This window comes from Cervus elaphus, chromosome 19 (assembly GCF_910594005.1).
Source record: "Cervus elaphus chromosome 19, mCerEla1.1, whole genome shotgun sequence".
Taxonomy (NCBI): Eukaryota; Metazoa; Chordata; class Mammalia; order Artiodactyla; family Cervidae; genus Cervus; species Cervus elaphus.
In genome coordinates, this window is record NC_057833.1 from 31,852,794 (window position 1) to 31,865,864 (window position 13,071).

At 38.6% G+C, this 13,071-nt stretch overlaps 1 protein-coding gene across 1 annotated transcript in view; it reads right to left on the minus strand.

Annotated features, from left to right (window-relative positions):
- GNB4 (G protein subunit beta 4) overlaps positions 1-13,071 on the minus strand; it is a 67,813-nt gene that overhangs the window by 19,701 nt on the left and 35,041 nt on the right. The gene's annotated exons all lie outside the window — the stretch shown is intronic.

The following is a 13,071-nucleotide window of genomic DNA, read 5'->3' on the forward strand; positions in this document are numbered from 1 at the left end:
CCACTTTAATCATTTTAATGTGTGCAGCTGGATTGGTTAGCATCTTGACAATGTTGGGCAACCATCACCACTACCTAAATATAGAACATTTCCATCACGCCTGAAAAAAGAAACCCTATACCTTCCAATTCCCTCTTCCCCCACCGCCAGGTGATCACTAATTTACTCTCTAATGGATTTGCCCATTCAGGACATCGCACACAAATGGAGTCATACAATATATGACTTTCATGTGTCTGGCTTCCTTCATTTAAATGTAATGTTCTGAAGGTTCATTCATGTCGTACCACATGTCAGTATTTCATTCCTTTCTATGGCTGAGTAATATTTCATTGTATGAATATACTACATTTTGTTTATCCATTAATTTACTGGATGGACATTTATGCTGTTTCTATTTTGTAGTTTTATGATTAATGATGCTGTGATTATTCATATACAGGTTTTTGTGTGTGATGTGTATGCCCAATTCTCCTGGGCATACAACTAAAAGTAGACTTGGTGGGTGATATGGCAATTATGTTTACATCTCATCTGTTTGTTTTTGGTTTTATTTCTATTGCCTTAGGAGACTGACCTAAGAAAACACTGGTATGATTTATGTCAGAGAACATTTTGCCCATGCTCTCTTGCAGGAGTATTATGGTATCATGTATTATATTTAAGTCAGAGAAAATGACTTTAAAATAAAGACTGTTACAAGAGACAAAGAAAGACACTACATAATGATCAGGGGATCAATCCAAGGAGAAGATACAATAATTGTAAATATAAATGCAACCAACATAGGAAAACTTCAACAAATAAGCCAAATATGCTAACAGTCATAAGAGGAAAAGTTGACAGTAACACAATAATCATTGGGAACTTTAACGCCTCAATTACAGCAATGGACAGGTCATCCAGACAGAGAATCAATAAGGAAAAAGAGGCCTTAAATGACACATTAGATCAAATGGACTGAACTGATATTTATGGAGCATTTACATTCCCACCAACAGTGTAGAAGGGTTCCCTTTTCTCCATAACTTCTATAGCATTTGTTGTCTTTGATGATGGCCATTCTGACTGTTATGAGATAATACCTCACTGTAGTTGTAATTTGCATTTCTCTAATAATTAGCAATGTTGACCATCTTACCATGTGCCTTTTAGCCATCTCTCTGTCTTCTTTGGAGAAATCTCTATTTAGATCTTTCCCCATTTGCACAGGTTGTTTATTTCTTTGATATTGAGCTATAAGAGCACTTTATATAATTTGGAGATTAATCCCATGTTGACTGCTTTATACGTATTTTCTCCCATGCAGTGGGTTGTCTTTGGTTTTGTTTATGGCTTCTTTTGCTGTACACAACTTTTAAATTTAATTAGGTCCCACTTGTGTTAGAGAATGTTCTGATTTCATTCTTTTCCATGGAGCTGTTCAAGTCTTCCCAGCACCACTTATTGAAGAGACTGTCATTTCTCTACTGTATATTCTTGCCTCATTTGTTGTACAATAATTTTTAGAGAAATGCAAATCAAAACTAAAATGAGATATCACCTCACACGAGTTAAGAAAGACCATCATCCAAAAGTCCACAATCAGTGAACGCTGACGTGGGTGTAGAGAAAAGGGAACCCTCCTACACTGTTGGTGAGAATAAAAACTGGTAAAGCCATCATAAAAAACAGTATGGAGGTTCCTTAAAAAACTAAAAATAGAACTAGCAAATAATCCAGCATTCCACTCCTGGACACATATCCAGAGAAAATTGTAATTCAAAAAGATACATGCACGGACTTCCCTGATGGTTCAGCGGTTAAGAATTCACCCACTGCTGCAGGGGACATGGGTTCAGTCCCTTCTCTGGGAAGATTCTACATGCCAAGAGGTAACTAAGGCCGTGTGCCACAATGACTGAGCCTGCGTGCAGCAACTACTGAAGCTTGTGCACCCTATTGAGGGAGCTCATCCTTCAGTTCAGTTCAGTCACTCAGTCATGTCCGACTCTCTGCCACCCCACGGACTGCGGCACACCAGGCTTCCCAGTCCATCATCAGCTCCCAGAGCTTATTCAAACTCATGGCCATTGAGTCAGTGATGTCATCCAACTGTCTCATCCTCTGTCGTCCCCTTCTCCTCACGCCTTCAATCTTTCCCAGCATCAGGGTCTTTTCAAATGAGTCAGTCAGTTCTTCACATCAGGTGGTCAAAGTATTGGAGTTTCAGCTTCAGCATCAGTTCTTCCAAAGAATATTCAGGACTGATTTCCTTTACAATTGACTGGTTTAATCTCCTTGAAGTCCAAGGGACTCTCAAGAGTCTTCTCCAATTGATGTTCAAAAGCATCAATTCTTCAGTGCTCAGCTTTATAGTTCAACTCACATATCCATACATGACTACTGGAAAACCATAGCTTTGACTAGACAGACCTTTCTTGGCAAAGTAATGTCTCTGCTTTTTAACATGCTGTCTAGGTTGGTCATAGCTTTCCTTCCAAGGAGCAAGAGTCTTGTAATTTCATGGCTGCAGACACCATGTGCAGTGATTTTGGAGCCCCCCAAAATAAAGTCTCTCATTGTTTCCATTGTTTAGCCATCCATTTGCCATGAAGTTATGGGACCAGATGCCATGATCTTAGTTTTCTGAATGTTGAATTTTAAGCCAACTTTTTCTCTCTCCTCTTTCACTTTCATCAAGAGGCTCTTTAGTTCTTCACTTTCTGCCATAAGGGTGGTGTCATCTACATGGCTGAGGTTATTGATATTTCTCCGAGCAATCTTGCTTCCAGCATGTGCTTCATCCAGCCCAGCATTTCACACAATGTACTCTGCATATAAGTTAAATAAGCAGGGTGACAATATACAGCCCTGACATACTCCTTTCCCAATTTGGAACCAGTCTGTTGTTCCATGTCCAGTTCTATATACAGATTTTTCAAGAGGCAGGTCAGGTGGTCTGGTATTCCCATCTCTTGAAGAACTTTCCACAGTTTGTTGTGATCCACACAGTCAAAGGCTTTGGCATAGTCAATAAAGCAGAAATAGATGTTTTTCTGGAACTCTCTTGCTGCTTTGATGATCCAACAGATGTTGGTAATTTGATCTCTGGTTCTTCTGCCTTTTCTAAATCCAGCTTGAACATCTGGAAGTTCACCGTTCATGTACTGTTGAAGCCTACCTTGGAGAATTTTGAGCATTACTAACGTGTGAGATGAGTGCAGTTGTATGGTAGTTTGAACATTCTTTGGCACTGCCTTTCTTTGGGATTGGAATGAAAACTCAGCAGTGGCCACAGGGCTGGAAAAGGTCAGATTTCATTAGAATCCCAACGCTCATCTTTAGGTACTTGATAAGTAGTCTGGGGCCCTTGAGGAGGAAAAGGTCCAGGGCCCTTGAGAAGGAGAAAGGGGTCTGAGGCTCTCAAGGAGGAGAAAAGGACTTTTTTTTTCTCCATTGCTTTCTTTGTATTAGTCAATATAACAATGTTATCTTGCTTAAGGACATGTTTCTCCTTAACAAGAACCTTCTGACTAATCTTGTTAAGATGTATGTTGTAGGGGTGGGTCTTTCTATTGTTAGTTCTAATCCTGTTATCTTATACTGTGGGAGTGGGTCTGGTAAAACCCTTTTATTGTAACAAGGTATAAAGCTCCCTTGCAAAGACTAAGCCTCTGTCCCCTTTCTGATGTCTATGTCAGAAGTTTTCCCTGTCCCCTTTTATACTTTAATAAAACTCTGCTACACAAAAGTTCTTGAGTGCTCAGGCCTGGTCCCTGGTCCTGAAGTTAAATCTTCTTCGGAGATCACGAATCCGACATCGTTCACCGTAAGCTATCAATATGCTCCACAACAAGAGAAGCCACCACAATGAGAAGCCCATGCACTGCAACTAGAGATTAGCCCCTGCTCGCCACAACTAGAGAAAAAGCCTGCAGACAGCAACAAAGACCCAGTGCAGCCAAAAGTAAATACATAAAAATTTTTAAAAAGATACAGGTATGTCAATGTTCACTGCAGCACCATTCACAATAGCCAACACATGGAGGCAACCTAGATGTCCATCAATAGATAAATGGATAAAGAAGGGATGGTACATATATATACAGTGGAGTATTATTCATCCATAACAAACACTGACATAACGAAAATGGACCTAGAGATTAGAGATTATCATACTAAGTGAAGTAAATCAGACAGAGAAAGAAATATATTGTATGATATCACTGATATGTGGAATCTAAAAAGATGATTACAGGGAATCCCCTGGTAGTCCAGTGGTTAGGACTCTGACTACCCACTGCAGGGGACATGGGTTCAATCCCTGGTGAGGGAATTAAGATCCTGCATGCCAGACAGCTTGGCAAAAAAAAAAAAAATCATTACAGATGAACCTATTTACTAAACAGAAAAAGATTCACAGACTTAAAAAAAAAAAGTATGCTTCCCAATCAAGAAAGATGACAGGAGAGGGATAAATTAAGAGTTTGGGATTAATACATACACAGTACTATATATAAAATAGATCTTCAACAAGGACCTACTGCATAGCACCTGAATCTCTACTCATTATTCTGTAATAACCTATAGGGGAAAAGAATTTTAAAATGATTGGATATGTTAGGTAGGAAGTTAGGCATAAGCAATGAGGGGTGAAAAGGATGCAAGCTAATCTTTAAACCCCATCCCAGACATGCCCAGGGGAGCTCACAGATATCCTACAAAAATAACCACAGAGACTTTTCCAAGTTCTCAAAGGAGCCTCAGGCACACAGTGAATATAAACTAACCATAGGGGCTTACTCAAGTGACCTTAGGCAGCTAGGAAGACATTAAGGATTGATTAATGTTCCATACATACATACATCTGGTAACAACAGACTGAATTATAGGAAGACATGCACAACAGAGTCTGTTGCTATATAGCCTGCAACTGTCAATCAGACTTGAGTATGTCCATTTGCATTCCCTTTCCTGACTGGTGGTGGTTAAAGCCCTATTTGGCATTGGGCAGAACCAAAAGGAAGAGAAAAGTGAAGTTGCGCAGTCGTGTCCGACTCTTAGCAACCCCATGGACTGCAGCCTACCAGGCTCCAACATCCACGGGATTTTCCAGGCAAGAGGGGAAGTATAAAAAAGGGAAACCTTTTGACTTCTCTGGGGTCAGCCTGCTCCCATGTCTATGGAGTATCTGTTTAATAAAAGTTCTGTCTGCTTGAGCTGTAACTGAGGTGTAACTTGCCTGTTGTTTTTAAACCGTTTAGTCTACCATTTAAATTTTTGCTGCAATGAGATAAGAACGGAGGGAGAGAAATAAACCAACCTGACAGAAAGATAATCAGTCTGCTGTATACCTGAAATTAACCTGGACACTGTAAATCAACTATACCCCAAGAATAAAATTAAAATAAAACTAAAAACAGACACACCACTTGACTCAGCAATTCCATTCCTGAGTATTTATCCAAAAAAAACCCCTGAAAACACTATTTTAAAAAGATACATGTACCCCAATGTTCATAGCAGCATTATTTATAATTGCCAAGATATGAAAACAATCTAAATGCCCGACAACAGATGATGCATAAAGAAAATATACACACACACATATACACATATAATGGAATACCACTCAGTCATAAAAAAGAATGAAATTTTGCCATTTGCAATGGATGGATGCAAGCCCAATATGGATGGACTTGGATGGTATCATGCTAAGTGAAATAAGTCAGAGAAACAGTGTAGGATATCACTTTTATGTGTAATCTAAAGAATAAAACAAACTAGTGAATAAAACAAAAAGGAGGACTTACAAATATAGAGAACAAATTAGCAGTAACTAGTGGGGAGAAGAGGTGGCAAGAATACACAGAAGAACTGTACAAAAAAGATCTTCACGACCCATATGATCATGATGGTGTGATCACTCACCTAGAGCCAGACATTCTGGAATGCGAAGTCAAGTGGGCCTTAGGAAGCATCACTATGAACAAAGCTAGTGGAGGTGATGGAATTCCAGCTGAGCTATTTCAAATCCTAAAAGATGATGCTGTGAAAGTGCTGCACTCAATATGCCAGCAAATTTGGAAAACTCAGCAATGGCGACCAGACTGGAAAAGGTCAGTTTTCATTCCAATCCCAAAGAAAGTCAATGCCAAAGGATGCTAAAACTACCGCACAATTGTACTCATTTCACATGCTGGCAAAGTAATGCTCAAAATTCTCCAAGCCAGGCTTCAACAGTATGTGAACTGTGAATTTCCAGATGTTCAAGCTGAATTTAGAAAAGGCAGAGGAACCAGAGGTCAAATTGCCAACATCTGCTGGATCATCGAAAAAGCAAGAGAGTTCCAGAAAAACATCTATTTCTGCTTTATTGACAACACCAAAGCCTTTGTATGGATCACAACAAACTGTGGAAAATTCTTCGAGATGGGAATACCAGACCACCTGACCTGCCTCTTGAGAAATCTATACACAGGTCAGGAAGCAACATTTAGAACTGGACATGAACAAGAGACTGGTTCCAAATAGGAAAAGGAGTACATCAAGGCTGTATATTGTCACCCTGCTTATTTAACTTATATGCAGAGTACGTCATGAGAAACGCTGGGCTAGAGGAAGCACAAGCTGGAATCAAGATTGCTGGGAGAAATATCAATAACCTCAGATATGCAGATGACACCACCCTTATGGCAGAAAGTGAAGAAGAACGAAAGAGCCTTGTGATGAAAGTGAAAGAGGAGAGTGAAAAGTTGGCTTAAAGCTCAACATTCAGAAAACTAAGATCATGGCATCCAGTCCCATCACTTCATGGCAAAAAGATGGGGAAACAGTGGAAACAGTAGCACACTTTATTTTTGGGCTCCAAAATCACTGCAGATGGTGTCTGCAGCCATGAAATTAAAAGATGCTTACTCCTTAGATGGCAAGTTATGACCAACCTAGACAGCATGTTAAAAAGCAGAGACATTACTATTTGCCAACAAATGTCCGTCTAGTCAAGGCTGTGGTTTTTCCAGTAGTCATGTGTGGATGTGAGAGTTGGACTATAAAGAAAGCTGAGTGCCAAAGAACTGATGCTTTTGAACTGTGGTGTTGGAGAAGACTCTTGAGAGTCCCTTGGACTGCAAGGAGATTAAACCAGTCAATTGTAAAGGAAATCAGTCCTGAATATTCTTTGGAAGGACTGATGCTGAAACTGAAACTTCAATACTTTGGCCACCTGATGTGAAGAACTGACTCATTTGAAAAGACCCTGGGAAAGACTGAAGGCGTGAGGAGAAGGGGATGACAGAAGATGAGATGGTTGGATGGCATCACCAACTCAATGAACATGAGTTTGGGTAAACTCCGGGAGTTGGTGATGGACAGGAAGGCCTAGCGTGCTGCAGTCCACAGGGTCACAAAGAGTCGGACACGACTGAGTAACTGAACTGAACTGAGTGGGGAGAAGAAAGGATAGAGGGACAAGAAACGTGCAGGAAATTAAGAGGTGTAAACTACTATGTATAAAATAAATAAGTTACAAGGATGTATTGTACAACACAAGGAATAGAACCAATATTTTATAATAATTATAAATAGAATATAACCTTTAAAAGTTATGAATCACTATACTATACATCTGAAACAAAATACCATACAACTACACCTCAATTAAAAAATTTAATTAAAAAATATAACACTTCTTTAAAATATTTTGTAAGTATACTATATACAAATGCTATTAGAAATAAAATACTTTAGCTCTAACATGATAAAAAGATATGACATGTCAGGAAAATAACTTTTTATATAATGTCACATCTATATTTTTATATTAAAAGCAAATTCTCTACAGGTTATCAGGTATTTATGCTTAAGTATTACGGGGTAGCCTTTCAAAGAGACCTTAAAGTTTTACACAAACTGAAAAGAATTATTAAAAGGAAGAAAATGAAACAAAAATCAATGTAACAAAGTAAGTAAAAGCAAGCAAAGGACATGTTTAATAACCAATATAATGTTTTAATGGAGAGGGAAATGGCAACCCACTCCAGTATTCTTGCCTGGAAAATTCCATGGATGAAGGAGCCTGGTTGGCTACAGTCCATGGGGTCGCAAAGAGTCGGACACGACTGAGCGACATCACTTTCTTTCTATAGCTCCTTTTGGAAATGGAATGGCAGCCCACTCCCGTGTACTTGCCTGGAGAATCCCATGGATGGAGGGGCCCGGTAGGCTGCAGTCTATGGGGTTGCAAAGATTTGGACACGACTAAGTAACTAACACACACACACACAAAATGTTTTAAATCAAGTTTATCAGTTAATAATAAATTTAGAAGATTCATATACATGGGAAAGAGAAAGTGAAAGTCACTCAGTGTGTCCAACTCTTTGCAACCCCATGGATATTCCCTGGAATTCTCCAGGCCGGAATTCTCCAGGCCAGAATTCTGGAGTGGGTAGCCTTTCCCTTCTCCAGGGGATCTTCCCAACCCTGGGATTGAACCCAGGTCTCCCACATTGCAGGTGGATTCTTTATCAGCTAAGCCACAGGGAAGCCTAAGAATACAGGAGTGGGTAGTCTATCCCTTCTCCAGCAGATCTTCCCCACCCAGGAATAGAACTGAGGTCTCCTGCATTGCAAGCAGATTCTTTACCAGCTTTCTTTATCAGGGAAGCCCCATATACATGGGAAGCACAATTCATTTTTTCCCACTAGATTTGTTCCAAACATTTTCTCCTAAAGGTTAGGGTAGTATTATCTTCAACTCTTATTTTTCCCCACTGTGCTTTGCAGGCACTATTTGTTGAATTAATGTCCCCAAAGGACAACCTATTCCATTCATTCAGGGGAAAAATGCCAGCCACTGCCTGCAACAAAGGCTAAATGGATATACGATCTTTTTGGTAGCCTTTGACCTATTTATAAACACTTAGAATATTTCTATATGAGGGTGTTCATAAGTAGTTACACACACATATGATTTCATTCTCTCATTCTCAGTCTAACTGTGGGTTTAGAAACCTGATTTGGCAGGGAACAATTTAGCCCACTCTCCTACAATGAAAGAACTTCCAGAAATGACAGAGATGGCCTGAGCCATGTCCAAAAATGGTGCAGTTGAAGACTAAAGTCTATAAAAAAGAGCTCTCTGATTTTAAGCTTTATGAAAATGAACTGTCATTGTTTAGGTTATTTTTCTTAATTCAGTCATTCAATAAAAAAATGTCTGTTGTACACACTACTCTAGGCACCATGGAAACAGCAGCAGACCCAAAATCCCTGCCCTCACAGAGCTAACCTTAATATTAACAACACAATTAAAACACTGTAAGTGAACATGATTGAACTTAGTCTAATAAAGTTATATTCACTATAAAACGGAATATAAGGGAATCATCCCCAATTAACAGATGAATTTCTTACTGTCCACCTTAAGAAATGCAAGCTCTGATATTAACATCTTTGTGCAAAGTAAGAGAAAATTGGTGCTTCTCACTCCAAATCAAACAAGCAGAAATTACAAAAGAAAATCTATGTTTTTTCTATTTTTTTCAATTTAAAATGAATCATGGTTAATCAATGATACTCAAATATAAAACGCAAAAATGTTTAATGAATCATGTATTGTACCAAATAGCACACATTTCTATTATGTCATGTGTTTATACCTTAGTTAAATATACAGTTAAGTTATATTTCTGGAATTAAGAGAGAAAAAAAGGAAAGAAGGAAGAAAGGATTTTTAATTATAGTATGACATGATTAAACTGAAAAGTATGTGGTATTTTACATACATGTGGTTACTTGAAATCACGTAAGATGATTCAGTGAGCTATATGCTCATGACATTCTACTTGGATGCTGGTGAGATATAAAGATGATTAAGACACAGAATTTTCCAGTCAGACACAGGTAGTGGAGGCAAACATGCACAAGGAACTATAATACAAAGCAAGCTGCAATCAACCCTAAAACACAAATCTAAAAAGCTGTACAAAGAACTGCCACTTACTGGCACTGGTCTAAGTCCTTTGCTCGTCATTTTGTTTCATTCTCCTCCATAAACCTATATAGCAGGCTTTAGCATTCATTCTTTACAGCAAAGATGCTGAGCATCAAAAAATCTGTACATGTGTCCTGACCACAAAATAATTAAAAGACAGAATCCATGCACTTTTCCATCAGGCCATGCTGCCTTCCAGCAAAAGCAAAAGAATTACAAGTGGAGGACTTTGAGGCGGCTTTTTAGAGGAAGAGTAGGATTCAATGAACAGAAGTACCAGGAGCAAAATCAGAGCAGAGGAAGTGTAATTCCAGGCAAAGTAAAAGATCTGGAAAAAAGCAAGAAAGTAGAAAAGGGAATGCTCAGGGAATGACAACAAATTCATGTGGCCGCAGCCCAGGCTACAAAGCCAGAAGTTAGACCCGCTGGGTCTACAGTGGTCGTATGGCAGGACCACTGCCATATAGAGACCCTAGAGTGGGTCTACAGGCAGGTCCATGTGGTGCCCACGGCACCAGTTCTGGAACCAAAATACACCTGGTTTGAGCCCTGGATCTACCACTTCAAAGTCATGTTACCTTCACAAGTTACTTAATCTCACTGAGGCTCAGCTTCCTCAACTAGGAAATGAAGAAGGACCTCTTCATCTACCTCACAGGGTCGCTATGAGAACTAAATAAAATTCACATGTGACCAAATAACTGGCCAAGCACTTCAGACAAGAACATCACAAGAAATGAAAACTGCACGCTGACATCCATGATGAATATAGATTCAAAAATCCTCAACAAAATATTAGCAAAAAAAATTCAACAATACATCAAAAGGATCATACACCATGATCACATGGGATTTATTCAAGGGATGTAGGTACAGTTCAACACCCACAAATCAATGTGATATAACCACATTAACAAAATGAAGGATAAATATCATACAGTTATCTCAACACATGCAGAAAAAGCTTTTGACAAAATTCAATATCCACTTATGGTTAAAAGAAAAAACCTCTTAACAAAGTGGACACAGATGCAATGTACCTCAACATGATAAATATGACATATATAACACCAAACATATGTAACATCAAACATATATAACATCATACTGAATGGTGAAAAGCTTAAAGCTTTTCCTCTAACATCAGGAGCAAGACACAGATGCCCACTCTTGCCACTTTGATTCAGCATAGTACTGCAAGTCCAAACAGAAATAAAACAAAGGGCATTAAAATGTGATAGGAAGAAGTAAAACTATCACTATTTGCAAATAACATGATATTACATACAGAAAACACTAACGACTCAATCAAAAACTGAGAACTAATAAAGGAATTTGGTAAACTTGCATATATATAGAAATATATATGCAATATATACAGTATATATTTATACAATATAATGTATATACAATATACAATGTATATATAATATATACAAAACATACAATTATACAGAAACATACAAAATAAGTATATAGAAATCTGCTGCATTTGTATACACTAATAATGAGCTATCAGAAAGAGAAATTAAGAAAACAATCCCATTTACAATTACATCAAACAGGATAAATCACCTAGAAATAAATTTATCCAAGAAGGTAAAAGACCCGTGGGCTTCCCAGAGGGTGCAATGGTAAAGAATCTGGCTGCCAATGCAGGATGTGCAGGAGATGCAGGTTCGATCCCTGGGTCGGGAAGATCCCCTGGAGTAGGAAATGGCAACCCACTCCAGTATTCTTGCCTGGGAAATCCCATGGACAGAGGAGCCTGGCAGGCTACAGTTCACGGGGTGACAAAGAGTCGGACACGACTGAGCACACAAAAGACCTGTACACCGAAAACTAAGACACTGATGAAAGAAAATGAAGACGACACAGATAAATGAAAAGATATTCTGTACTCAATGGATTGGAAGAATACTGTTAACATGTCCATACCCTAAACAATCTAGATTCAATGCAATCCCTATCAAAATCCCAATACCATTTTTCAAAGAAACAGAACAAATAATCCTAAGATTTGTATAAAACCAGAAAAGACCCCAAACAGCCAAATGCAGTCTTGAGAAAGAACAAAGATGGAGGTATCACATGCCTTGATTTCCAAGCATTAACATATTACAAATCTATAGTAATCAAAATAATATGATACTGACACAAAGCAGACACACAGATGAACGGAACAGAATAGGGAGCACAAAAACACACCCACACAGATATGATCAATTAATTCACAACTGAGGAGCCAAGAATATACAGTGGGGAAAAGACGGTTTCTTCAAAAAGTGGTGTCGGGAAAACTGGACAGCTACATGCAAAAGAATGAAGCTGGACCACTATCTTATACCATTTTTCCAAAAAAGACATATAGATGGGTCAACAGATACGTGAAAACTTGCTCAGATCACTGATCATCAGGGCAATGAAAATAAAAACCACAATGAGATAGTATCTCACATCTGTCAGAATGGCTATCATCAAAAAGAGGACAAGGACTTCCCTAGTGGTCCAGAGGTTAAGACTTTGTGCTTCCCATGCAGGGAGCATGGGTTCTACCCCTGACTGGGGAACTAAGAGCCCACATGCTGCATATAGTACAGCCAAAATATAAAAATTAAAAAAATAAAACGAAAAAGAGGAAAACTCAAAAAAAGTTTTTAAAAGAGAGACAGAATAACAAGTATCTGTGAGGATGTGGAGAAAAGGGAAACTTGAGTGCTGTTAGTGGGAATGTAAATTGGTGCAGCCACTATGGAAAACAGTATATTAGTATATAGGTTCCTCAGAAAATTTAGAAAAAGAACCACCATATTATCTAGCAGTTCCACTTCAGGGTATGTATCTAAAGAAAACAAACACCTTAACTTAAAAAGATATACTCACCCCCATGTTCCCTGCAGGATTATTTATAATAATCAAGATATGGAAACACCCATGTATCTGTTGACAGATGAAAGGGGACACACACACATAAACACAGTGGAATGTCACTCAGCCATAAAAAAGAATATCTTGCCACCTGTGCTGACAACGTGGATGGACTCTGAGGGCATTACACTAAAACAGAAATATGTCAGACAGAGAAAGACAAA